This window comes from Tyto alba, unplaced genomic scaffold (genome assembly GCF_018691265.1).
Source record: "Tyto alba isolate M040663 unplaced genomic scaffold, T.alba_DEE_v4.0 Super-Scaffold_20, whole genome shotgun sequence".
NCBI classification, from domain to species: Eukaryota; Metazoa; Chordata; class Aves; order Strigiformes; family Tytonidae; genus Tyto; species Tyto alba.
In genome coordinates, this window is record NW_024881283.1 from 11,145,200 (window position 1) to 11,170,243 (window position 25,044).

Below are 25,044 nucleotides of genomic sequence, written 5' to 3' on the forward strand. Positions count from 1 at the left end.
AAACAGGGGCCAATGCAGGAAGTAGGTGCTGCTTCTGCAACGTGACAGGTATGTTTGTAAAATAACAGATACAATTTGAAGGCACCTCTCCACATAAAGCAGCAGGGTGAAGAAAAAAACAGTAATCCCTCAGATCCCCAGAGGCATGCACATGTATGACCAGCACGGCTGACACAGAAGCTCATTGTATTTCACTAGTCTTCAGAAAGGTTTGCTGCCTCAGATGCAATTCCCAAAACAGACAGCAATGCCAGTTTTGCCATGTTCTGCCATGAGAGATTGTCCAGAACTTATAGAGGTAAAGGGAGATGGTAATTTAAGAGAAGGGTTTTCCTTGATCACACTGTCATATCTGAATAAAAAGCACAACACCTACATTAGAAGAGCCATGCTAGATCAGTCTTGATCCGTGTAGATCAATATTTAGTTTCCATCAGAGATGCACCATATTCACAAAGATGGTTTCCCCAAGGTGAGGCACTTAAACTCCAGCTGTACTAACCCCTTCAGTTTCCCTGGATGCACAGACAGGTACATAATAGTAAAAAAAAAAATGAATATTTCACTTAGTAAAGACAATCTACTTTATTCTAACAGACCACAGTGCTTTACAGAAAGCTCTTTAAACCTTTTCTTGCAGTGTCTTACATGTTTACTACAAACATTTCCTTGAGAACCAGTTAAGACTCACCCAGCAGCAGGCAACACAGCATAGAGCATGTCTGGTCAGAAACTCCATCAACCGCTTACTTCACTGGGCTTTGCCATTAGCTCTTCTCATCACAAAGCAGAAAATTTCTTCATGTTTGATTCCCCTCTCAATTCTCATATTACACCCCAACACTGAAACTCACCTGTACAAAGCCCAAACCTCTGGGCTTTAAGTGAGGATTTAATTCAGCAGAAATAAGGAAGCAAAGTGTCTCAGACTAACACAAGTACAGCCTGCAAAACTTCTGTCCATCAGCCAACCCCTGCTGTTCCAGCTGTACCTTGCTCTTCTGCTACAACTAAATTTTAGCTTTAATTAAGCTAACAATCAACACAATTTACCTCAGAAGACTGAAGACTTGTGCTCCTATTAACAGGTAGTTAATTCCATCTCTAAACAGATGCTGAATTCCAAGCTGAAAAGTAGCAACAATTTACATATTAAGTATATGATAATGTTTCACAAAAGCAGGGGCAAGTTGGAAAGGGAAGCAGGGGGTCAGCAATGCTTACCTGGCATACTCCATCTGGAGATCCTGAAACAATACAAGGAAGTTAAAAGAGATCATGTGCTCAATGCCAAAGTGCAGCCACGTTGTCATGCTGTTAAATAATCCATCAAATTCTGTATAACACACATAGCTTCTGTCTAGCTATGAGGAATAAGTTTGTTCATATTTTTTATGGATGTGAAATGAGCTGAATCCTAAACGCAGCTGTAGCATTTCAACAGTCCTGTGCACAGAAACACATAATATTGCAAAAAACACACTCTTCAACATTTTTGTGTTTCCTGACGCCAATGTTTATGCCTGAGGATGTCAATAAACGGGGCACTTTATCCTCATCATTTCAGAGTCAGATTTTGTGTAAACATGCATCACAAAGCAGTGTAAAAGAGCAGGAGAAAAACTAATCTAAAAAGTATGAAGTTCATAGAGGTTTCTGATGCTGTATCAGAAGCAAAACAGAAGAGTAGATGCAAACTACATTCAAGGTGACTAGCTGAGCTCTTAAAACTTGACAGACCCCTCTGACAGTAGGAAAAATAGTTTAATAAAGATTTACATTGCTGTTGACTTTCAGTGGATGATGATACTCTTCTTTATGGAAAAGATAAAGAGCAAACCAAAACACACACACCCCCACTTTATGCTACTTTATACATCACCTCCTCACTAAAAGGACAGAGTAGACCTACAGAAGTACAACAAAGTGACCAAGATGATCAAGCATTATGAAATAATACCACCCTTCTTTATGAGATTCAATAGATTTAGGATGCTTAGCTTGCAGAAATGAGCAACTGAGGACAATGATAGCAGCCTGTAAATCAGTTTGGGGAAAATGAATGATTGTTTACCATTACCCCAACATAAAAGCTAGGTGTCTTCCCCTCTTAACCTTCAAGAATGGTCAGGAAGAGCATTTGTGAGCATTTGTGAGAAGGAAAGAAGCATTTTTTTCCTGCAGCATATAATTGTGAAACACTGTCACATGCTGTCATGGAAGCATTAATTACAAAGAGCTACTAGGAAAGGATTAGACAAACTCATGACATTCTCCACATACAACTTGATGCTAGGGAATCCATTGAACCACGGTGTGTAAGAGGGAAGAGATCACTTTATAATTAAAATCATAATCATTTAGGTTGGAAAGGACCTTGGAGGTCATCTGATCCTACATCTACTCAAAGCAAAGCTAATTCAAAAATCCGACGGTTTTGCTCAAGGCTTTGTACAGGCAGGATAGCTTTGCCCAACCCTGTCCTGCTTCTTATATGTTTCCCTAGCATCTTCTTGCTGATGATGTCAAATAGTAAGATACCAGCTTAGAGGGACTCTGCTTAGGGCACCAGTCACGCATAGCAGAACACAAGGCCACTGAATCATAAAGGTCTACTAGCAAGAGTAATGTGCGGTAGCCTCTTATAATTTAATACTGCTCCTAACATGTTGTGAGGACAAAAAGATGTAAAATTGCTTGGTAATAACTCCAAGGCACTATATGTACAGTAGGCATGTTGTCATTTCAAAGACTTTCACACTTCTCGCTGACACTTTGTGGTCTCAAAATGGCAAAGGATTACCAAAACTACTCACTTTAGACTGTAGAACTCATTAACGTCATGAGTTCAAACCTTTTTTATATCCCACATGAGAAGAGTCTAGGAAAAATCAATGTTATTGCTAGTCTTTGTATCACAAGAATACATTTCTCTCTGTTGTACGCAGCTGCTGTAGCTCATACAGCTGACTGAGGAATATTGTGCTGCATGTAACATTTCTCCTGTAACTTTCAACAGTTTGTCTCTTGGGGTGGTTCTAAGTGGAAAGCTTTTACCTCTTCAAATCAGTGTGGAGGGTAAGTTGAGTTCCTGAAGATGGGGAAAATAAGGGTTCACCAGCCGACACATTAAAAAACTTAAAATTATAAATCTTGCCATGTGGTGGTGGAATATTATTGTCATTCTGTATATACTTTGGGTCAGAAAAAAGAAGATAGGAGCAATCAAGGTCACCAAGAAATTACTTATTATTTTTGTTGGCAAATTCAGACATTAGAGAGGCTGCAAGAAAAGGAGTCTGCTGATTTGTCTGGAGGGCACCCCTGGTGCGTTTCTCAAATGGATATATTGGTAGCAAATGAGCAAAACACCAACAGATAAAATGTGTCTGAAAACAGCCAAGATCAGAAACACAGTGTTGCAAATGGTACCAGCCAAGTGTCCACAAATACACTGTCTGTAGTCAACATTCATTCACTTTAGTAAGAGTAGTTCGGAAGCAAAACAGTAAAAAGGATTTGGTCTTATGCCAGCATACATTTTTCCTCTGTAATCTGTCATGTTTCTCTCTTAATTTCTGTAAATAAACAAGACTGGCCATCTGCTTACTTTGGGTGGGATGTTTGCATGCCCTCTTGCATCCTTTCCTGTTTTTTGACTGGAAATCTCAAACACGAAAGAGTTAACTCACTTTCTATATTAAATATTTACATAAAAATATTCAGGAAGGTGTGTGTAAATTATAAATAATGTAAGGCAGGACTGGTCTCGGTTAGAGCTAAGAGACCCAAATTGTATCATCATAATACATTATTCAGATATAATGCATCTCTTCTCCTCCATTAGCGTTACTAGAAAAAACCCCTGAGTGCTTAACTTGAATTTGGAAGAGTGTAATAAATGTGAGATAAACAAATAGCAGTGGGGATGCATCTGTAGTTAAACAAGTGTAAATTAGAGCTCATCCTAATTCCTCTAAACTATATGTAGGACAGACACGGTGCTCCCAGAAGCAAGAGATCAGTTAACAAACTGAAAAAAAAAAAAAAAAAAAAGACGACACAATAAATCCAAAGTATTTGATATAGTTTCCCCACTGCCCCCCACTCCCCCCTCAAAAAAATGGTTTCCATGGAGAACAGCATTCTGCTAAATATTCTCCAGCAAAGTTACACTTAAATAACCTCCATGTTGTGATAGAAAATGACAAATGTAGAAAATACGGATTTGAAATTAAACTTGTTCCTAATGCCCAGTAGGTGTGCACTTTTTATTGACATAAGAACAGAGACATGCTCCGAGTCCTTTTCTACTGCTGGCCTGTGCTATACAGCTCATACCATATAAATGTATTTTTAAATAAGTGACTTAGAAAAATGCTATTGGTCCTCCTTTTTAATATAAACCACAAATATATGTATGACGATGTGAAAGTACCATGAGTGGGCTACAGTGCATAGGTATTTACTCAGGACTGGATCTGCTCATGCCTAGTTTATACCCATTTATATTCGTACTTCTATTTCCTGTAAGCTCTAATAGGTGGCTTCTACTCCATTCCTCCTCCCACGTTCGAGATGGAGAGAAATTCTACTCTCCCTCCCACTGGTGGGCTCAGTTTCTGCAGTTTCTATCATTTTCAGATCATCAAAATTATCTGGTAATTTTGAGATCCTCCAACTTCGTGTGGTGTCAGTGAGAGACACATACAACTGAGTGTGTGCCCTCTAAGAAGCTCTGAGGCACCATGTTCAGTTTTCCAGAAGAGAGGCACCCAGCATCTCTGGTCACTGTACTAAGTTTCAGTTAACAGAAATATCACTTGCATCAACCAGGTGAAGAGAAATTATCTTAACTTTGAAACATCTCCTTTGTTAGTGCAATTATTCTCAAACCATTCAACTTTTAAAAATATACTCTGATCAAATCCTCTTATTCCAGGTGTTCTGGTTTGTGGTTTGTTTGTTTGTGTGTGTTTTTTTTTTTTTTTTTTCTTTAAGCTTTTGAACAGAACCAACGGAATTGAAATTTCCACCTCCTAAACAGCACTCTAAACAGTGGAAATTGGTTTGGGAATGAGACTGGAAGTGGGAAAACCCGTGAGGTAAAAATGAGTGTTCTCAGAGCATAGAGAGCAGGGGGATGAGAGGCTGAAGCAGCTGGTGATGGATTGCTGTGTTTCCCCACGGTTCTACTTAAAGCTTCAATATACACAGCAGGAATCACATCATTACAAATCACCTAAAATTCTTAACCTTGGTCTTGACAAACATAAGGCCAAAATACAGAATAAAAACCCATCAACTGCAATGTAAAATTATATATAAAAAAGTAAGCGTGTTTAAAAGCTAATGGATGAAAGCACTACCTCAGAAAAATCTCCATTAAAAAGCACAGATGTAAACAAGTCACATTTTCAGCAAGTTCCATAAATGACTGACTTCCCTGCAGAACAGGCCAAGGTTGCCAGGCACAAACACAGCCCTCCGCTCAGAAATCAAAGTCTTAAAATAGGCTTCCCAATATCAGATGGTCAAATCCTGATGACGAGAGAACTGGGGCCTGAAACACTACTAATACCGGTCAAACACCGGATCCCTCTGGTTGGCCTGTGAACCAAATGGCAGCAGTGGGAGGAACAGTCCCACACACAAAGCAAAAGGCGAGAACGGAGGCCAAGGCGTTCACAGTGTCCTGCAGTGAAGAGGGAAAGCAGACACGGTAAATCCGTAACAGAGGATGCATTTCTGTGACAGGAGCTCTACAGACACAATTCCAGTCTCCTGCAAGCTCAGGAAAGACATCCCTGTTGTCCCACATTTTCTCTTCAACTAGGGATCTTCTTTTCCCCAGGTCCAGGAACATATCGTCAGCTGCTGATTACTGAGAGCTTGAGAAGTGATTTATTAATTTCCCACTTGCTTTCAGCTTTGGAACATGACTGTACTCAACAGCAGTCACCCGACTCCTTGGGCTAGTTTTGCCAGGTGTTTCCTGATGCCTCAAGCCTCTGTTTCTTTTCCACACAGGTTTCTAGGTTTATATTACTGCAATATACAGAATTGTTTTCATAGTTCTTAGTGCAATTTTTGATTTTTTTTTTTGGTATCTTCCTGGCAGTGAAATAAATAAATGCCCCTTTCCCCTTAACAACACAAATATTTCTGCCTGCTTAGAGTTCTGACTCATTTCTCTAGGTAACACTGAAGTAACTTATATGTGAAAGCAACTTTGATTATGGAGCCAAGCAGGTACAGGGGAGTGACAGCTTTTATGGCCCGTGACTCATGTTCTGCTGACTAACCCAGCAGAGGCTTATTTCCCAGTGAGGGTGGCAAAGTCACTTAATTCCGATGGTCACTTTCTTGCTCCAAGAGATTTCAACAGAGATCTCTTTCCATTTTTTATTTATTATCCCACAATATCCATCTCCTTCATTGAACTGCCCAGAAGTCCATTAATCCAATGATGGACATTACATTTGAGAGGGACATAATTCAACATGTCCTCTACTTCCACCTGTACTTCCTTTTAACACATCTTTTACAAATCATATATGTATCTCTTTTCATTGGAGTGGGCTGGGAGGAAGGAAGAGGATTATGATAGACGAAGTAATACTTTTCTCATACTTTGTAAGCCACTGCTGGTCTAATAGCGGGGAAGTTCCCTGGTGGCACACTTATTTGTTGCAAATGGTGACTCAAACTCTAACCTGAAAAATCAGTATCCATAGTACTGGTGAAAAGCAAATGATATGTCACAAAGCCTGAAGGGTCATAGTGTTAGAGGGGAAAAAAAAAAATATTGCTTGAGGCCAACACCTTGATTTGGTATAGGCCAAAGAGCTGGAACCCCCCCACTTTTTGCAAGCATGGCACAAAGAATGTGGTGAAAAACCAATACTACAGCAACATTATCCAGTGACTACAAAAGGATATTTTGATGTCAGAAACAGAGATCTTTTTTCTGCTACTACCCCACTGTGGAATCTCAGGTGTCCTTTGTACTGCTGTTTCCTTAGCTGTGAACAGAGAGGAAGTATCCTAGGCCTGGAAAATGTTTAGAGATCTTCAGGTGAAAGTGCTACTGTAAGAACAGAGAATATTCTCATTACTAATTATCAGCACACATTAGTGGAATTGCAATGCAGTATGTTCAGTCCAGCAGGACCTAGAACACTACACCGTGGTGCATAAAAGAATAATCATTGAAATGAGAAAGTCAGCCACTATGTGAATAGTGTTACTGCTGTTCTGCAATGTTTTTTTTTTTTTTAACTATTTATTCTTGCTAACTATGGATGTTCAAGTTCAAGAAGCAAAATTACAGTTTGAATGACTTTTGCTGGGCAAGGAATTTTGCTGACAGGATGGAAGTTATGACTGACACAGTCTTTTTGCTTTCTTTCTAGAGACCTTTGCTAAAATAATTGTATTTATTATTAGTGCAAGCAGAACAGGAGTAAATAGTTGTCTGATTAGTGGTATATCTTGAACAAATAACATTTCTAGCACAAGCGAATTTTCACTGTCTGAAGAGTGAGTTGGGGAAACACATACTTATTAAAGAATCTTTAGTGGGGAATTTTTAATAGCACTTATAAGTTGCATTGTAAGCAATTAATAGGTCTTCCACTGACAAATTGCAAAGTGATGAATGTGCAGTTGACAAACAAGAATTTCCTAGGACATCGGAAGAGTAAAAAATTCAATAAAATAGGAAAATGCACACTAGGAGCACTCTGAAGTCATACCTTGAATATAGGAGGCCTCTAGACATTAAAGTCTGAACCCATCCAATAGGGAAGGCTACATAAACTGCTCTGGATGTTTCAGGTAAGCTAAAGACAATTAAATGATTTTGTTAATACTTGATGGGAAGCCCCCCCAAATTCCTTCAACCTGTGAGCTTATGCTAAGAAGTTCTGGCTCTGATACAGTTCCTGTACCTGAAATCTGTGAATGCATAGACAGCAGATGCCCAGGGCACGAGAAAACAATGAGTTACAACTACACAACAGGAGATAATAAAAACATGCGTGCACATCTATGCCTCTAGGTGAGACAACACATGTCATGGTCTGGAGTTATGTCCCAAGAAGGTAGTATGGTAGGATTGTCTGAATAACATGACTGTCCAGAGAACTCAGAAATCAAGTGCAACTTTAAGGTCATGGGTCTTGGGAACAGGATAAATAAGACAACCACTACAGGATACAAGCAAAGAGGACAAAAGGATTGCTGTGAAAGATGTGAATTGTGAACAAGTCAGCCTTAGGAACACTGTTCTCCAGACTGGAAGTCAGAGAAGCTTCTAGTCACAAACCACACCAAGATCTGACTGTGCAGGCACCTGGGAAGTGATGATTACAAGTGCAGATGCCAGGACAAAGGTCACAAATTCATAAGGGTGACAAGACAAACAAGACTCCAACAAAACTCGAAGAAATTGCCAAGCAATTCTGACTGGCAGTAGAATAAAGAAACGTCAAAGAAAATGACTGCCATCTGCATCCAGAAATGGGGATTAAGATTTAACTTTCTGCATACCTGAGACCTTCCCCTTATCCCTGAAGCAGAGAAGGGCATGTCTCCTGCTGTAACATACAAACATGGTAGGGGTGCAAAGTATCAACCAGGATTCCAGCAACAGAACCTGCAGCCTTCCTTAGGAATCAGAGGTGAAGGCCTAGCTGGGTGCTTCCCAACAAGAGGAATTAGCTTCCCAGAAGCTGCAGTATTGTTGCCACTTTCAAACAAGTAAGAAAACTAAGTCTGACAAAGTCCAAGTTCTCAACTGGTAAAGTAAACCAGAGATCAAAAAGATTTACGGCAGAATGAAGCTCTTATTTGCACGCTGACTCTCCAGTGTCTAGTAGCATGAATTCTGAGGATTCCATATACACAGAAGGTGGATGAGAAATGTCTTGCAGGTATGACAGGAGAGGTAAGAGGGGTCCCATGCTTAGGCATGCATCACTTTCTCTATGCCTTTCTCAAAAACCTGTTGGATGTCCCATCAAAAGGGGGCACGTAAGTCACAAAATCCTCAGCGCCAAGAAATGTCTCTAGAACTCCTCAACAAAGTTTAAAAATGTTGATGTCATCTGAACAAAAGAGCAATAAAAATAATGAGAAAAAAATGATAATAAAGTGTCTCAAACAGCTACTGCAGAATTACATGAAGGACACAGCCCCACCATTTTTTTTTTTTGTGTGTTAAAAATTGTTTTGCTAGATACTTTTAAGCTGTATCTTTCTTAGACAGAGTCAGACATGCATACCCTGGTAAAATGTCCAATCACAATGGGACCCAAATTCCAAGTGGGCAATGTGTATGTTAATTTAAATATTAACAACTTAATGAAATCCTAGAATACACTACAGGCAAAACCTACAGAAAACCACCCCAGATTTAGCAGAGACAGTGGATTTGAAATAGTGAGCATTTTCTTTCCCCTAGTAGGGCATTTATCCTTCTCAATTCATTAACATCTAATTAGCTCCTGAGCCTGTTCCCCAGTGCTGAGGGTTTCTTTTCAACAAAACAACAAAGAACCTAACCCCAAACAAAACCCCCAGTGTAATTAATTAATATAAAGACAGACTCACAGAAAAGCTGAAAGCACAGTAACATCAACAGAGAAATCCCCATATAAGCTACTGAGATGTACAAGAGCGACTGTAAGCTGAGAACTGCAGCCCTACAGCTCAGAACAGATTACTTTACATGATGATGATGATGACGACTATCACACACATTCATTTGGCAGTGCAAAGATCTGACATATCCACTGTCATAGCTTCTCCTACTATTCCAGAAGATTTCCCTGGCGTTCATTTGCTGATTGAAAAGTGTGCATCAAATTAATGCACGTATGCATGCCAACATGTGACAATGAGTGCGCGTGTAGATGAAGAAACATTACCAAAACCTCATTTACTAATACAGTTAAAATAGTCAGTTAACAAATTAAGCAGTGTTTTCTCTGTCAGCATGTTTTTAAAATATGTAACTCTGTGTTGTTTTCTTCAAGCTTTATCATGAGATCTCAGTCTCTCTCCTACTAAGAATTTCATAAACAAAAAACTGGAATTACTTATAAACAACATGATTTAATAAGACATGAGAATAACTATAAAACCACTGTAGTTCTATTATCACACTAAATTTTGCTACATTATTCACCAAAGATAATTACATTAAATGAATTTATAAAGTTGCATAAAATAAATAGGAGAGAAGGAACCAGACAGATCCGAGGACCTCATATTTTAATAGAATTTCTCCTGGAAAAGACTAGGTTAATCGCATTAAAATGGTTAGCCTTGTTTATCTTCTTTAACTTAAAACACACATCATTAGCAACTATGCTTTTCTTGCCTCTTTCCATAAACAATGTAGTAGAAATAGCACTGTCTGTTTTAAGCCCAAATGCTCCCTTACAGTATTTGCATCCCAGTCTCCCACTGGGGCAGCACACAGTATTGAGACCCTGAATGCTGACTAAAAATAAATGGTAGAGTAATTGTCTTGCTTTCCTAGCTTTTGAAAACTGCTGTGCAAAAAACAGTCTGAAGTGTGAAAAATTATATGATTTTCACAATTACTGTACTGCAAGCAGATGAGGGTGTTAACCAACGGTACCAAGAAAAAACATTTTTTTCCAAAATTTCAAGAGGAATAATATTACTTGTGGGTATATTCATATGTTTATTTAATGTGGTAGTGTCCCTTTAAGTAAACTTGTCGCAGAAGATTTATTTTTTTCCCCTACTGTCTAAGAGTATATCGTGAGGAGTACAAAAGGTCCACTGCCCAGGCTACAAACCCTAGAGGCTTAGGCTAACAAAGCAGCTGACAAGGAGAGACTGGGTGACACAATGAATGAAGTGTTCACCAGATCCTTTTGTTACAGATAGCAGAAATATAAAAATAAACAATATTTGATTCAAAGAAATTAGGAATAATGTTACCATCAAAAATACTAAAATTACAGTGCTCAAGCACTGAAAAAGGTAATGGGTATCAACTATTTAATTATTTTTAAATACTTCATCATAGATCTAGATGTAATAACTCAATTTTACGTCACTTTCATGGAAATTTATTTCATTATTTTCTTACTTTTTTTAGTTTTTCCATCATTCTGTTCCATGTAATGGATACATGGATTTTGAGTATTAGGTGAATAGTCCTTGCAACTGAACACAAAAGGGAAATGCTGCAGATAGCATTATGGTCCTGCATCTTCTCCTTGCATTAGGTTGGAAATGATATGCAGTAGGGATTATGCTTTGTTTAAAGCTGAGCCTCTGCCCCTAAAAGAATACATTATACAAATCTTCTAATGCTGTTGAAATTCCCCAAAACTTGATTGTGTCAGACATAATGTGGCAATGAGGTTCTCATCCCTACCTTATGCCGAATAAATATCTAATATCAGAGAGTATAACCTTGGAAAAGTATACACTAGGGAATATCCCTCATGTCAATAATTCATAGTGCTGTTGGTGGGAATGTACATTCAGCTAGCCCCTAACATTATACAGAATACATTAATGCCTACGCAGCCACAGCTCTGAGAAGAGGCAGTGGGGGAAGGGGAGAGCACGAGGGGACTGACTTCCTTTCAGGCCCATTAAAAAAAAACAAAACAACTTGGAATTATTCAAAGTAGCACTCTATCTATAAAAAGCAAAACAAACAAGATCCCCGCCCTCAACAAGTCCAGAATCAGAATTATGTGATGGTGAGAGCATGTGAAATATATGTCTTTACAGATGCACCTACTATAGAGATTTGTCTTGCATTTCTAACTGCAAGAAACATGGGGTTAGCTTCCCTGATTCAGTGCAGCTGGAATTATACTCCTGAGAAACTGGAGTAATGCACTAATGAATGAGGCCCCCAGGAGTCTACATATTAATTCTACTAATGTTAATCCAAAAATCAATACATTCAGGTTCAGTGATGTTTCTATAGGCAAAAATACAGGTATCATTCAAATGAGCTCAAAATAAGACAATTTTCTGATAGTATGTACCTGCCTTAAAGATGATTGAAATTTTAATTAAAGACAAAATGAGTAGATTTTAATACAATTTGGGATCTTTTGCATTCCTATTTGCTCTTTACCTTTTATAGTTTTAATGATTTAGGAACCAGAAGAATAACTAAGAAACCAAGCAGTCATTATCTCAAATAATGAGACTTTTTAATGCAAAATCAATGTTTGTTATAATGAAAATAGATTCCTCAGCTCCTGCAGAGTGATATGTACAGTTCTTTTTTTGCTGTTAAATAGAATGTGATTGCTTATTTTCATTAACATGATGACCATTTTTATTCAAGAGTAAAAATAAAATGTCAAAATTTATTTACTATTATTAAGCATATATACTGAACCAGAAGCTCCCACCATATGACTGAAGCTGAGGAAACTGGGAATAATTTTCTGTGAAGTGTCAGCAGTTTGAGGAAGAAATGTAAAATTTCTAACAAGTAATGAAAAAGTTCACACTGGGAAAAAATTGTTTAGTTCTATTCCAGTGTTTGTTCAGATGGTTGACCAAACTCTTAATATCTTATGTCAAATGAACCAAACTCAAAAGCTAATAAAAAATATCTTAAGCAGGCGTAATGAAGTAAAATAAAACACTTCTTCTGTAACAACATATCAAAACTGTTATCAATGCTGAGCAAATTATTATTATGATTATTACAATTTAGAGATGATGCATGTATTTATGATCTCAGAACACTGGGAAAAGCATTCATATTAATACTTCAGGGCCATATTCTAGTAAGAGTCCAGATGATCTAAAAGAATGCATAGCAACTCATGGGCTGAAATGCTTCATTTGGAAACACTCTGTGTATTTCTCAATGGTCATACTTGGCTTGGTTTTTCATGGAACTACTAAAAGGTATAAAATCAGAGCATGCAAAAGAAGAAAATGAGCATCAAAGCTGCCAGTATGATGCTTTCACAGTTCTGAGTAACCTGGTGAAGGATAACTTCTAACTAGAACAGAACTACAACTGGCAGCAGATCTGCATAGGAATCTTCAAATACTAACCTGCAAGAGGTTAAGGGCCTATAAGGGGTTTATTGAGCTCAATTTGCACTGATTATTTTGGTACTGCTATCTTGAATAATATGCTTTTTTGGCAGCTGCAATCTCTAAAGGGTGCCTTTTGCAGAAATTACAGGGACAAAGCATATCATTCAGACTTCTATGGATAGGGGGAATTTCTTGCAGTGATACAAACGTTTAGGAAAAATGCAGTCTGTCTTGACTGGGTGCCCAGGCAGGTCCTGGGAGCCTTGAGAGCATATACAGAAAATACAAAGCACGGCTAACTAAAGCAGCTTGCTCTGGGTTGTGTCCAGTCAGCCTTCGTTACTGGCTACTTTTGTGGTATATACTATAATCTGTTCATGAGGCACACCGCTGTTTGAAAGTTATACTCTTACTTGGAAGTTTTAACTGAAGAAACTTTTAAGGATAACTGTTGTGAAAACACTGCAAATCCTACTTTTCAGTAACAATAAATGTGAAGAAAACATGCACATTTATTCCAAACTGTTAGCTGAGGCTACATACACGGCGCAGAAAAGTGCTTCTGGACTTGTGTACACTTCTGAAGCAGTAATACTTATTAACCAGTCCAGCCTTGGTTCCAAGCCAGTCACTTAATCGTGAAGACAGCAACTAGAATTATACAGAAGAGTTTCCACAAGGACTTTTTTTCCTCATGTGATTTGATAAACCTATGCTTTTCCTTCTTAATAATGTTCATTTTTCATGAACACTGGAGAAATGGAACTTTGAGTGGATCACTTATTAATGAAAACCAAATTACAATCCACACAGAGGCATTTGTGGAAATCAACGTAAGAGCTCCATGAGCAAGAAACTTACTGGGAACTATTTTGTGCTTATTCAGTAAAACACAGCAATAATTCTATGACAGATAATAATTTCAGTCATAGCTAAACTTTACAGGTCAACCTTCATGGTTCATTCTCAAGGTTGATAAAAAAGTATTAGAAAAATATTTTCAAGGAAGACTGTTACTTACGCATCATTTTGAGGAATTTGTGATCTGCTCATATGTATGATGCAGACAGAAGCCTAAATTCTTTGGATAAATTGCTCACTGTGATGCATTTTTTAATTTTCAAAGTAACTGTGATTGACACTAAATAGAGAACAGTCATTTTTTGCCTACATTGTCAGAATTCAGATCATTAAAATAATATATAACCAATCAAGAAATGCAGTTTATGTAGGAACTTTCCCTAATTTACATGTTCTTTGTAACAAAACATACAGGGCCTCGCAATGTGGAATTTGTACACATTTGCATAAGCTGTTCCATTGTGGTGCATGCTCATATGTGCCTTTCTGAAACAGTTTTCAGAATTGAAAAGTATTTTATTTATAGCATACCAGCTACCTGTGTTGCACTACATCTGCCTTAATGATTGCATAAAGAATATTAAATAGTTAAATGTCTCTATGCCATATAACAGATTTGTTAACAAATGACATATACAGAAGAATTAACCTCATTCAAGGGGTCCTCCAGAAAGTGTCACACATTTATGCAGTATTTCAGAAGACTTACAGCAACTTTCTTCAACAGCCAGCTGCTTCCTGACTAAGTATTTAAGTTTCAGGATGGGGCAACTTTCAATGAAGGGGTTTCCCTAACATGATTCATCTTTGTTGTTGATATCACACACTTCAGTAAGAAATGGGACAAACCAAGAGTTATAACCAGGAGTCATATTTGCAATACAATTTCTGGATACATGAATATATTCACTTCAGAGGTAATACTGAGGTAGCTTTCAACAGAGCTTGGAACAAACATATATATGAAAAACTGAGCCTTTCTTGAAACCTTTATTGTAGTGGAACAGCTTTTTATCTCTTCTTTCCCCTTTCTCTTTAGCATTTAGGAGTTTGAAAATCTGTAATGCATCTTTTTCAACATGCAGGTGTATTCACTACCAGCTAAACAGAAGGCCCAATCAGCATACATAAACTCTGCCCCTAAGCAGTCTGTACTGGTTTATACAGAGATTGGGATTGCTTTGAATTACACATGCAATCAGGACATTTCATAGAGCAAATTGTGGTCATTCTGACAACTATAAAGCAAGCTTAATTTCAGGCCCAAGTATATATGATATTCAGAGATACAATGAGGTAATTTAACATTTAAAAAGGGGAGTATGTAGTATAAATTAGTAGAAAAATCATGACACAAACTTGTTCTAAAGATGTATTGTTCCTTTTTCTTCAGAGAAAACCCACCAGTTTCTGTTAAGAATAAATTAACCACTAAAGAAGAATTCCATTGATGGCCAATTCATACTGGAAATCTATTTTAAACCTGGAAAAGAAAGGAAGGGAAAAGAGGGAAGGAAAGAGAGAGGAAGAGAAGAATGCAAATACATGCAGAATGCATGCAGAAATACCGTACTTCTAGCATGCAGTCTGCAGAACAGCAGCCCACATGACAGTAAACTATCTCTCTCAGAGGCCATCAGCTTTTCTTGTAACAGCCAGTTTTTCAGAAAAATCGGATGGTCCTCACTGTAAATATATATATATGTGTACATATACATAAGTATACATACATACCTACAATTTAAGAAACCTGTTTTATTTTTTGAGGTATGGGAATCCTAAGCAGAGAGGGAATTTCACATGAGGGCTTGCTCCTGCCCTGTAAAGCAGACTATGAAATCTGGTATGCATTTGAACCCTGATCTCTTTGAAACAACTTTTTCCTCTCTGTAAACTTCGAAGGAGTACCTACACTACTTTGTTTATATGGTTTCACTACTCTCTTTATATGCTTTAGCAATTTCTTCATAATAAAACCATCTCCTCTTGAGTCAGGGACTCCATAAAGCACTTGAAAAGTGTGTGTGTGTGTGTGTGCGTATACTGAATCAGGTATTCTGAAGGCAAGTAGCTAAAAGCTGAATTTACACAAACTGAATTCCTTAGCTGATACAATAAAAATTCCACCTGTAATATCTTACACAGGCTTGGAAGACTTGTTTTCATCATTCTTCCCCTCCAGCTGAGTAAAGATCTGTTATAGTTCAAACCTATACCAAACAAGGGAAATTCCGAGGCTTCTAGACTGAACGGCCAGTGCAGAACTTCCTGTTCTTAACCTTTACCAACCTGTACAGCCCTACTTCAGCTCCCAACTTATATGCACCACAGAAGCTCTTTTTGGTCAAAGGATACTTTGGGATGAAGTGAAGTTACATGCTATCAGCTGGTGCACTCTGAAGGTGTGATTTTTGCCTTCAAAAATCTGGAAGTCCTCTGAATATTTGATTAGTATCATGAATACTGGATCAGTAAGAGATCAAATGCCAAGAGAAGTATATTTAAGATAGGAAATATTGATTACTAGGACTTACCATGGACTTTAGCAAAGCTAATTCTGCTCTCAACTACATAACTCTGATATTAGAAGTGTCAATGTTTTTTCGTTAATTTCTGCTACAGTCTGTCATCTAGTACAGTACCTCCCCTTTCAATTAAAGATTTGTGTTAAAAGGCATAAAAACTAAACTTGTTTTATAAAACTTGTTATTTGGAATTACGGAGGTTTTTTCACATTTTGATTGACAGCAACATCATCATCTTAGTCTGATTTCTCACTTATCATTTTATACTCCTGCCAAAAAGAGTCAAAAGCCCTCCCTTTCCAAGCATTTAGTACCTGATCTTTACATGGCTAATTTTACTATCCTGACAGAATTTTTAGATCTCTGTATTCCTTAAAATGCACAATGATAGTAGCTGGAATCTTCTAATTTCTTCAAACTGTGTCTTCCCAATTATTTACTTAAGTGCTGTGTAGATAAGCTCTCCATTCTCACCTAGATCAGTGATAAGAGAGGAAATGGCCTTTTTAGAGTGTCTCTGCTTTTTAAAGCAGATAGAAATAATAAGGTTGACAAAGGAAAAAGGAAAATTGAGCATTATGAGGGTAATAACTTAGAAAGTGTCATATTCAGAATAACTGAATTCAATGACATTTAATGCTATGGAAAACAATAGCAGCAGCCCAGCCACCCATCTGATTCATGTCTAGTTCATGTTTAACAAAACAAGGCTAAGGGTCATGCAGTCATGAGTCCCATAAATAACCTGTTAATGGGATTTCCAAACAAGCTGTCCTCAAAATGGTTTTTCGTCTCACAGAAAGAATATTAAAATGCAAATGGATTCGGGCTGTGTCCTCATAAACAACCATGTTCATTTAACCTCTGACCTCAACGTTTAACTGCCCATTCCAGCAATTTGTATGGTATTAGCCACAGCACGCCACTCCAAACTGCTAACTTTGAGAACAGAGGACTAAATGAATGGGTTACTATCTGTGATGCTCAGTTAATCATGTCAGAATGACTTTATAGGCATAAAACTATTCTTTTAAAACTTCCCTTGAGCTAGTTTACATTTTTGCTGAGGGAATAAAAAACAAACAAGCAAAAAAACCTGACAAGCAAGTGCCTAGAAAGGTATTTTGAAGCATTATTGACTGCAGAGTGCTGTGTGCCAGCTCATCCAAAAAGCAGCCAGAGCCCCTTGGCAGAGGCTGCTGTGCTGCAGCACCGGCCTTCCTGCACTCTCCCAACTGGCGGGTAGCCCGACCTTCGCCGCCGCCGGCCAGCTCTCCTCACCTCGCAGCCAGGACTGCTCCTGAGAAGCACTTGGTGTCTGTGCTCATGCTTCTACAGTGAAAAGTCCAAACTTTCGTGCCCCTTTTCTGCATCAGGATATTCCAGGCATTCCCTGCAACATTTTCAGTCTCATCTTTAAAAGAATGTGGTTCTTTTTCTCAGAGTGTTAAAAAAAGCCCTCCTGCCCTACATGAATAACATATAAATCAGTCTCTGTCCAAATTCAGCCACATGTCTCCTCCCTGCTACTCCTCACAGGTCTCAAGGAGAGCTCTTCAAAATGCCTATGGGAGCTTGCCTGACCATGGAAAACGTCAAACTAAAACAGCAACAAACAAAATATCTTGCTTGTTGTAATTGTTCCGAGTTGTAAGTATCATGAAAACCACAGTAAATACTCAAACCAAATTAAAGTATGAAGTTTGCTCTTAACCACTTGGTTTTAAAGGAAGTAAATTAATCTTTTTTGCAAGCACATGACTTCTGAGAAAGGGTAGGTTAAGAGCCCCTTTGCAGTGAAGTATGTGTTACAGAAGGGAAGGGAGTAGTTGGCATGTCAGAACACTTACCTGACAGGGTGGCTGTATTTTTTCATTACAGAACTACAGTTCCAAAATATTCATAGCACTTCAGAGTTTATTAAATATGTGCAACTTCTACAGAAAACTGCCACAGCTGAGACTGGATCTCAAAGTTGTTTCAAAGTCTGTTGCGCAACTCAGTGAGGAGAAGGAAACAACCCGAACTAAGTGTCTAGAAAGTAAGTGTTACTTTCATGGTTTCTAACATTGGGCCATGCCTATACTCTCAGTTGATTATTCAAATGGACTGATTTTTTGTGTCAGTTTTGGATTTAGACTATTTCTCTGTAAGTAAATTGCTTCCTGTAAACAGCTCTTCGGGCGTACAGTTGCAGGTATTGCTCAATGCAGGTAACTGATTTGTCTGATTTTACTCACACTGGTTAGCTGTAAAGTCTCTGAATATTTAGTATCCAGAGTTTAATTTTTCTGAAATGTGTCCATTCCCTTGTCCAAGAAAACGCTAAATGATGACTTCCCTCCTAGAAGAGGTGGTAACAGGTCTTACTTCTGCCTTTGCTGACAACATGGACTATCAGGAAACAGTTTTATGACTCATTCAAAAATTAACAAAGCTTCACCTTGTCCAGTGAAAGCACATGTGTAGTCACTGCGCAAGAAATACAGTGATATTTACAGACCGAAAGAGAAAAATAATACTGCAAGTTGGAATAAATGTTTCATTCTGAAGCCTGACAGAGTTCAACCCTTTCACAATTTTCCTTCTTCGTTTACCCTAAAGGGTAAGCAATGGTTTCAGAAAACCCCCTTCAACTCCACATACACACATGCATCTGATCTGCTGGACAGCTATTCCTCAAAGGCAAGAGAGAGAAGCCATACCATTCAAAATTAACATTTTCTTTAGCCTATTCTGTTCTAGACCTTTTAAGATAACAAAATGACTGTTTTGCCACACTCAGTTATGCAAAAATCTGGCATTTGAGAATTGCATCAAAAAATACCAGACTTTATCTATTTTAAGTTGACTGAATTTATTTTGACTTGAGATTATAATTTTCTTTCAGTACACACTAATTTCTAATACAGTAACTCTACACACTAACTGAAAGATTCTCAAACTCTGTTAACAAACACCAGCTACAGAGTTGCTACTGTACTCAAGCTAAAAAAAAAAAAAAAAAAAGGATTATTCCTCTTGTCTGATTTTCTGTGACACCTCACATTATGGATAACAGAGTCTGCACTGAGCAGGCTACAATTAAAATAATGTACATTATACTGCTCTGATACACAAGAAGCAAAATAAATTATTGTTTGAATTTAGTATTTATGATATAATACTGTATTTAGTATTTTGTGAAAGCTTACTGTGAGTTGTCAAAGGGAAACATCTTCAGAGATATTCATAGCAGTTTAGCTTTCAGCTGACTCATATTTCAAAAGCTGTTTTTCCACTGTGTCTGTGCAGCCACCATGAAGTTCTGGTACTTTATTACAAAGTTAATTTCACAGATAGCTAGAAATTTATTTGGATGACCCATTCAAGAAGAACACAACTGTCCAAATCTTAGCAGAATTAGGTAAGATAAAGGAGGACACAGCAATCATCAGAGACACCAGACACATTTCATATAAGGAGAGACTAAACTGAGAAGCCTTTGCAGTTCAAAAAGGAGGCAACACAGGAGAAATATTATATCATCACAGGTATATAAATCATGAACGTCAGGTACAAAGTCAGTAGATAAAGATTATTCATTTTTTCTTCTGAACCAAGATGCAGGAGGCATAAGTAAACATATTAAAAAACTCAAATGTTTAAAAGATATTTCTATTACTCAGGTTCTCTCATTTCTGACAGGCACTAAAACTAGTTCCTTGCATTTTTTTTAGTCAAGCTACCTTACTCCTTTCCGAGGAAAGCGATTCCTTCTCTCCCATTTTTTCTCTGCTCTAGATCTTTTATCTCTTGCACACTCATTTTTAATTCTTCTCCTTTCTCTTTTGTTCAAATTTTATTAATGGGTCTACGGCCTCCCACTGACTTGACTGGTTTTGAACCTAACCCTTCATCTGCCTTTTTGCTTTATACCTCATCTCTTATTGACTTGCAATTTTCTTTTTCTGTATTAAACAATGGACGAAAAAGGATGAGAGAAAGGTGGGGGAGGAAGAAAAATTGTAGAAGCAATAAAAGAAGCTAGCTCCTTACACATACCTCAGAGAAGCACCATAGTGCATTATACGTCCTATTCTCAGAGCACATTTTAGAGAGATTATTTTAAATTTACAAAGTTTTTACTATGATCAATCATTTTGCTCTACTAAGACAATTCCTTTCATTGCACAGGATACTAATACTAAATTCATTGTTCTGCCAATACAGCTTTGGTTAAATAATTTAAGTAACACCCTCCCCCCTCCCCCCCCCCCCCCCCCCCAAATTCTTATGAAAACTTCCTCAGAAAAAGTTTTTATCTATATTTGAGTTTTATTTGTACTTGAGTTCCAGTTTAATTTAGTGCTTTCAATACGTCTGATTTAGAGAAAAGCAATATGGTAAAAAATGCAAAGAGATTAATAAATTACTGTCTTGGCAAAACAAGAACACATTTTTAAAGTATTAAGTCATGCCATTATTAAGAGGAACATTTTTAGATCAAGAAGAACTGAAAAATTAGAATTTTATTTAAATATCACAACAGGATAAGCCCAAGTGTTTTCCTTTGTCTTTGTTATTGGTATCAATTAGATTCATCCTCACTTGCAGATATAAAGGGGTAATTAGTGTTTGATTACTGAGAACTTATAGTTTCAAGAACAGATTTAATTTACATTGCTCATTGACAGAGAAAGATCATAGTATATTTTTGCAAGAAACCCAAAGCACTATTTCTAAAGAAAAGTCTCCAGCTTTACTGAGATGTCAAGTCATTCTGCCTCAAACAGAAAATCCAATATTTTATACACTTTCTTCTTCAGTTTTTTGGCCTTCTATAGTATTTCCTTCCATGTTTTTAAGTTAAGGAAATGAAAAAATGTATTTTCTGTAATTGTGTGTTGTGATTTTTATTTTCTAAACTGTGTGATGAATTTATTTTCTGTTGAGATGTAAGATAGTCAAACTGTTATCATCAGCATCTTAGAACCAAACTCAGTGGCCCATGGATGAGGTAGAGCAGAAAAAAAATGTGTATAAATCCCCCAAACCTAAATCTAAAAATAATTTTGTCTGGGTTTGTTTTAGCAAGATTTAGCACAATGTCCCTCTGCTTCTAAGACATCTGAAGTACTTTATCTTTGACAGAATTGACAAATTCAAGTTTTCTGTCAGGATACCTGCTTCAGCTACCTTCATTAGTTGATATGTTTACTTTCATAAATTCCCAATCCTCCTCCTATCCCCAGGAGAAGGTCACCCTGCAGGTGTGACTCAGTCAATGCATTCCCTCCTTCACCAACAAGACACCATTGTGCACAGCTCAGGTGCAAGTCTGCACTAGGAGTGTTAACTCTGGAAATACCACGGCTGCTACTGAAGCATCCATATATGATGCGGAAAGACTTCTTCAGCACAGAAAAGAAACGCTGTCCGAATCTGTTTCTCAGTAATACCACAAAAAGATCTCAGCATGTCCTCTTCCTGTCATCTCAATGTGCAGCTTTCATCAGTCATGACTTTTACCAAACATATTACACACACAAAAAAGAGAGAGATGAGACGAAAGAAGGGTCTAAGTAAGAAACATTCTACATCCTTCACTTTTGCTTTTTTTCCCAGATTCCTCAAATGTAAAATCTGCATGCCAAGATCTGAAGGTGATACGCAGACTAAAATGGCAGCACTAATAACTCGTTTATCAAATGCTGGAATGGCCAGGTGCACTGCACCAAGACTTGTGTTTAAAAGGAACTTTTCCTGCATATTATTGACAGTGTTTAAACCGTACCCCACTGATTCACTTCTGATGTATTTTTTCTATGCCAAAAGCCTAAATGTATTTTTAAATCCAGTACCAAATTCACGTACCCTAAAGACAAAACCAAACTGCAGAACAGGCAGTACATGGGAAAGCCATGCAAATACTATCAGGTCTAAGAACAACATTACAATGTTCATTTCCTAAACTTGGTGAAAGGTGAATTTGCCCCACTATTTCACTGATACAACTTTAGAAAACAAAACAAAACAAAACAAAACAAAACAAAACAAAACAAAACAAAACAAAACAAAACAAAACAAAACAAAACAAAACAAACCATTTTCAGAAAGATTGAACTTCGGCCATGAGAGTCCTTACAGAAGCCTTGGACTGTTCAGTGGCTCTACTGACACACTGTGTATTAATTTATGTTTAGTTAGTTGCACCGTTGGCTTATAGAAGACCATTCCTTGAAAGTTAAATCTAAGCCCAGAAAAGTTAGAGCTGAAAACTTTGTTCTGTAACGGGCTGAAAGCAGAGTCATTAATGCTGCGATCGGTCTAATCCAGAGCATTTGTCGCTGCTAATTATTACGGACAAGCCTCTTTATTGAACCACATCCTCTTATCGACATTAGGATGCATGAGCCGAGGCTGTTGTTTTAAACGCACTCATTAACCACACAAATCAGCCCTGTTGACAGAGCGCTTTTGAATTAAGCTTCAGACTGTAGTCATTGGACAAGGAGCAATTTATAATGCCATTAGCAACACTTGCGAAGGTTACAGGCATCAAAAATTGTTCAGCCGTAATTATTCTTAATGGATACAAGGAATAAACGGATGCAGGACAGCTTTTTCATTAGCCTTCAATCAAGGCTGATGGCTTTGAGAAATGTACAGTAAGTGCATTTTGGGAAGAAATAATGATGTCGCAGCACCTTTCATTGGAAAACGCTCTTCAGTTCGGAACTTAACTTTTAATAACCTTAATTTGACATAATTAAAAAATTTGATTTTCTTTGAAGATCTTGCAATGAATTGTTTTGGTTGCTGTTTAACCCTTTTTCAAATATTCATCCCAAACATGCTAGGAAACAAAAAGAAAAATCTTCAGATACTTTGTATTTTCATAGAAAGCGTAAGACTTTTGTTTTCCTACACCCCTAGTAACTAGTACAGATTTTTAAAGTGAATTCAGAGCACTTAAGAGAATGAAGGGACTTTAACAAAGTTTATCTATCCCTGAAAAAATACCAGCACATGCACAACATTCTCCATAAAATTCAGTCACAGATTCACAGACAGGTGATCTAGCAGTTTTGTTCACCTACAAAGCAATAAATCCTAAAACCTTGCGTTCACTCTTCTTCAGAGTCATGGGGGCAGACACATATATACGCACATCCTGTTCTAATCTTCATCCACTAGCACCTACTCTTCACCCCTGTTAGCCTGGTTTCTGAGCTACATGGACTTTTGGCCTGATGCAGTATCTGTTCCTATGCTCTCTGTCCAGTGATCCCTCACTATATCCTGTAAACTTCTATGTGAGATGATGTCATTTATAGAATTCAGAATCTTTGCAAGTATGGCAAAGAGCATAGTAACAGTGCCATTTTTCTCTGAGCAGCACACCAACAAGGATGACTTAGGATTTTTGTGGTACAGAAAGGTACCAGCTTTTGGTTCAATCACGTATAATTGTGTTGTCTAGTGAATCAGCTTGGTGCTTTATAGATTAAGAATAACATTCAAACCATAAGGGCTGTGAAACAAGCACAGGGGCTGCAGTGGAGTGTGCTTTCTGTGTTGGGACATCTTAATCTCATTGTTACAGCTGACTTCTTATCACTTAGCCCCTTTGGGTCTAGGCATACTGACAAGACGGAAGACTGCAAGTTGGGAGGGTATTAAGCTTTGTTTCAATCAAGAGATGCTACTGAACTGCAAAGAGTTAGGGAAAGAAGTTTTGAAATAAGTCGCATGCAATAAATTGGAGAAAATGTACCTCTGGTGTCTATGCTGCCTTGTTGGTTTAGTGAAGTCTGTGAAGAGACAGCAAATAAAAGGAAGAGTATTCATCAAGATACAATTTTTACGCAGCTCTGCTACTTCTGAAGACAGAACATAAGGAAGAGTGATGAAGTCCCATTTCTGGAATATATACTCTGCTTACTAGAGTCCGATGTGGCCAGTTGAATCACACGCCCTATCCCCCTGTCAGCCAAGCTGCATACCATTGTTACGCGTTTCAAGTTGAAAAGAAACAGACATACCAATTACTAATGCTAGAGAAGTCTACATTGATATTCTGTAAAGAAACCAATTTTGAAATTATATTAATGAAAGTGTTAGTGAGATTTACTTTATTACGATTAGTAGAAAGTTAACATGAATAATGTCTGACTTCATTCAAGTTAACTTTCCAAACCTAGGAACTCCTAGTTAGATCTAACATTTGGATAGCAAGACCACATATGCACAAGCATATACAAGAAAATATATATTCATCTTTATTTCTTTAAAGCACAGGTAAAATGGTGAAACAAAGCAAAAAAATTAATTTAGGTTTTGAACTGAATTTGCTACAGTTAAAATCACATTACCTTATTTCTGAAAAGCAAAGACCTTCATAAATTGGTCCGTATCTCATGTCACACCACAGCTGCTAATGACAGTCCATGTCTCTGTCAGGAATCTCGTCTTTGTGAGACAGGGATCTTTCCCAACAGATTGAAGCTTCTGGCCCTATGGCCTATTAGCCACATCTGGCTCAAGCCCTAAAACTAATCAGTTCTGTTCTTTAGCACTACATGTGGTTTTAGCTCATATGTTT

At 37.6% G+C, this 25,044-nt stretch overlaps 1 long non-coding RNA gene across 4 annotated transcripts in view; it reads right to left on the reverse strand.

Annotated features, from left to right (window-relative positions):
* LOC116964500 overlaps positions 1-25,044 on the reverse strand; it is a 192,193-nt gene that overhangs the window by 122,207 nt on the left and 44,942 nt on the right. For all 4 annotated transcript variants that reach the window (XR_004408776.2, XR_004408777.2, XR_004408775.2 and 1 more), the window contains 3 exons: positions 1,225-1,247; positions 1,054-1,127; positions 377-515 (listed from right to left, as the gene is read on the reverse strand). This is a non-coding gene — a long non-coding RNA (uncharacterized LOC116964500). The remainder of the gene's footprint in view (positions 1-376; positions 516-1,053; positions 1,128-1,224; positions 1,248-25,044) is intronic.